Below are 4,547 nucleotides of genomic sequence, written 5' to 3' on the forward strand. Positions count from 1 at the left end.
CGTTAGCGATATGCCACATGGCGAGTGGGAAGAGGACATCAGCGGGGCGCTTCCGCCACTTTCTAGACTCTCCATCCTTATTGTCACTTATCATTCTCTGCATGATATACAAAACATGCATTGTGTATTATGATTCTGCATAAAACACCAACACACTATGGCAACAGACACTCAATAAAGCAAAAAAAGTGTGTGCGTATGTGCGAGTGTATGTGTGTGTCATCTTCCCCACTGTCTTCACCACCTGCTCCAGACAATATCAACTCGACTCATTTTTCTCACCGCAGGACACACACACACACACACACACACACATGCACACGCACGCACACACACGCACACGCACACAAACACCTTGCTTGGCTAACTAAGTGGAGTGCAGTTGAATTGTTCTTTACAAAGTAACAATGCACTGCCATTGATGTTTCGACTGTGTGGCTTATTTGGATCAATGGAGCTTATTTGCAAGGCATCAGCTACTAGTCGCTGATGAAGCAAAGAATGCAAAGATGATATAATGGTGCATTGAGACAATCTGACTCATTTGGATGGATGGATGGATGGATGGATGGATGGATGGATGGAGTAACAATGATGGAACGATGAATGGATGCATGGTGTCGTCATGGTGGGTCATAGTGAGTAATTTGAAGGAAGATAGAGGACGCAAAAGATGCAGGGAAACGGAGAAATACGTAGGCTAAAAAAGTGGTTTATTAAAGAATTAATGGAGGAACAACCAGTGAACAAAAATGGACAAAGTCGCAACAAAATAACTACAAACTAAAATCAATTTACGGGAAATAGCAGGGCGACAGAAACGGGTTGACTGGGAACAATGCGGAACACGGACAAATGACTAAAACAAAACTGGGGTTTAAATACACAGACTAATTATGGAAACACGCAAAAGCTGAATGGGAACAAGAGGAAGGGGAAAGCGATTGGCTGACACAGGGGGCGGGAACACGCAGACAACAGGTGGATAATATACTAATGAGACTGACATGAGGAAAACATAACATGAACCCAAACTAAGTGAACAGAAACCCCACAAAAACCGAAAACTCATACCCAACAAAAAACAAATAACCCAAACAGACATGACTGTCATATGGATGGATGGATGGATGGATGGATGGATGGATGGATGGATGGATGGATGGATGGATGGATGGATGGATGGATGGATGGATGGATGCAATGATGGATGGATGGATGCAATGATGGATGGATGGATGGATGGATGCAATGATGGAAGAATGTGAATGGAAGAATGAATGGATGGATGATATCAAGGATGAAAAGATGGTCTCACAGGAAGCTGTGAATGGTGTTAGGATGAAGACAAGCAAATGTAATGTCCCATACTGAACGTGTATCTAGGCTTCGACCCTAACACTCTAAAACGACAACCAAAAAGACCTAAAAGACAAAGAAAAACTTAAAGCATCAGACTCAACAGCGCATCCATCCATCCGGCACACAAAAAGAGTGAAGGGGAAGCACAATGGAGAGAAGTGCGAGGCAAGCAGGAAATTGAATGTCAAGGACTCTTGTTTGCTCCTGACGGAGGAGCTGGGAGTGTTTGCCTGAAGGCGACCCGCAGACAAAAGGGAGGATGATAAAAACTGGAAAAGGGGGAAGATGAATGGATAATAAATACAGACGATGCGACAGAGAATACCAGACACATTCTCATGTCACATTTTGACTTTTGTCAAGCCAGCAGCATTCACAGTCATCCCTCCTTCTACATTAGTGTGTGTGTGTGTGTGTGAGAGGTATCTACATCTGGCTCTATTAGTCACACTCCAGAAGAATGCAAGGTTGACGGATGGACATAGACAGAGCTCCTCACAAACACACACAATCTACAATTCAGGATTTAAAACACATTAATACTAAATTAGAAGGTGCTTGTAAACTATTGAAAGGTTCTGTACTTCCAGTCACATTTTAAGCTTATATCATCTCATTTCATTGCATCATTTTATCCCCAAGTCGTTCCATATTCATATCACATCCTGATTACCGAATTTTTTTTCCATACTCATCTTTTGCCTTCTCATGCACTCGTGTTCCTGAAAGAAAAGTGCTAATGATGTATGTTTTTCCTCCAACAAATGGCAATTAGCTGAAGTTTGATGATAATCACGATGATGCTGATGATGACGAGCACATCCAACCTGAGGTAAATCACAAGCATAATGAAGAATTATGGGCTCTCTATCACGGCAATCACGCTTTTGTTGTGCTAATTAAATTCAGCGGGATGAGTGCAGACCGGAGCCTGCCGGTTACTGGGCGGGATAAAAAGATGGATCGACGGTAAAGCTCTCTCGCAAGTCCCTCCAGGCACTTGCAGATTGGCTTTTTTTTTTTGCATGATTTATTGTATTGCATCAATCTTTTTTCCATCTGTTTGTGCGTTTGTTTATGGATGCCGTTGTGTTTAGCCACGCGTGGGTTTACTTGTGGAAGCGGAAAGGAAAAACAAGTTCAAGTAAACTAATTAGGGAGATCTCATACTTACAAAACACACTCAAATAATAATAAACGTCCGTTTGGAAATTGAGGTTTTCCCGGAGCAACATTAGCAATACCTAACCGTGAATAATATTGCCATGCGGCTGCAAGGTACAGCTTGGCGAATCCATACTAGTGCCCAGTGAACATAAAAATTAAACATTTCGGATTTATGCCATAGCCATACGGCTGTAAAATCCAACTTGTCATATTCAAACTAGAGTCATTCAACAGAAAAGTCAAGCTTGATACATGTGCCATGTGTCTGGAAAATAAAGCTTCTGACATTTATTAGCATGCCACGTAGGCAGAAAGTCTAACTTTGCACATTACAGTACTCGTTTTTCGCCGTTGATGGGGACCGGAACAACTCCTGTCGTCATTGGCCGATGGTCACACCTGGAGCCAATCACGTGTCTTGCAGGACACAAACATGCTTTCGGGAGGGAGATGAGCGCTCCTGCAAGACACGTGATTGGCTCCCGGCACCACCATTGACCAATGAGGGCAGAAGTTGTCATCTACTCCAACCCCAACTCTTACTCTTAGGAAGACCAAGGAAGCAGTGCCGGTCTCAATCATAAAACGCACACGCTGTTGGATAGAGCCAAGGGAGAGGAGAAAAGACCTTCACTGGACCGTTGGAAATCTCTTACAGAGATTTCTTTTGTAATTAATTGGAATTTCATATGGAAACTCTCATTTTTATCATGTTTGGTCATCTATAGCTTTGACTTTAATTCGACTTCCAGGTGCCGCGAATATAACTGCGGCTCTCCGTGAGACTACAGCCAAATGGATGTTGAGATATAGCAGTACAGTTACTGTATAAGGTCTAATAATTTAAGATTTACAGTAAGTAAATGTGTACTGCAGTAGCTGGATGTCCGAGGAGTGTCCGTGGCAAGTGCATTTATAGTTAGTAGATTTATGTTATATAAAGCGTGTACCATTTATAACACAAAGTTTAACTCGCTGCAAAGGTGAGAAAATGTAGCAAAAGTGTAGCTATGTGCCACTAGTATAAATCCGTTAAGTTATACTTTGCAGCCACGTGGAAAAAGTAAGAACGTAAAAAGTTAACAGATTGCTAGAAAAAAGTTCTTGATTTTGTTGGTACCCAAAGTTCGTCATTGCAAGATCGCTATGCATTTTCAGTTCCGTTAAACGGTGTCACACTGTCAGTCATCACTTTTATTTTGACTTCTCGCCTTTTGCTGCTACAGAGCGAGGAGGCTGCTGGGGGATTTCCCGTAATGCACCTGACCCCCCCTCCACCACTCGCCATCTGCTCACGTTCATCCTCCATCCATCTTAGTTACTTACTCTGCATCTTCTGTGCTAGGAGCAGGTGCTCCTGCTAGACTCACTTCTATTATTCACTTGCTTTTCTATTAACGCTTTCGCATTTGGTTATACTCGCTTATCATCAAACACTCTTTACTCAAAGCAGATGGCCCCGCAGCTCGAGTTTTCGGCGTTCTTTTTGATCCCAAATTCTCGCTGTCCTGAAGCTTTGAGATGCTAGCTGGGTGAGGGAAGGAGAAGCGGCATGACAATGGAATTAATCCGACAAGTTAGATTTTGCAGACGCGTGGCATTGGCAGGAAGTGAGTTGGACTTTGCAGATGCATGGGACCAGTATAATTCTGACAAGTTGGGAGTTTGCAACTGCATAGCACTATTATTTAAAAAAAATGGACTATTTAGCAAAGTAAGTGACAATTTAAATCTTGCAGATGCATAAATCTGCATGAATCTGACAAGTTGCAGTTAGCACCAGCATGTATAAAACGAGTTTGAATTTGCAATTGCAGGACACTAGTTTGGCTCAGCCAAGCTGGATTTTGCTGCCACATAGCATAAAAACAAATAAATAAATAACCACATCATAAGTACAAATCTGATGAATTGGAAATTACGGCCAGGACTGCATCAACATTCAGATTTTAGAGCCACACAGAACTAGTATGAACCTGCCATGATGTATTTAATGATGACTGATTAGAAGCTGAGCG

The sequence above is a fragment of the Hippichthys cyanospilos genome, chromosome 16, assembly GCF_059441005.1.
Source record: "Hippichthys cyanospilos isolate Australia breed blue-spotted pipefish chromosome 16, RoL_Hcya_1.0, whole genome shotgun sequence".
Taxonomy (NCBI): Eukaryota; Metazoa; Chordata; class Actinopteri; order Syngnathiformes; family Syngnathidae; genus Hippichthys; species Hippichthys cyanospilos.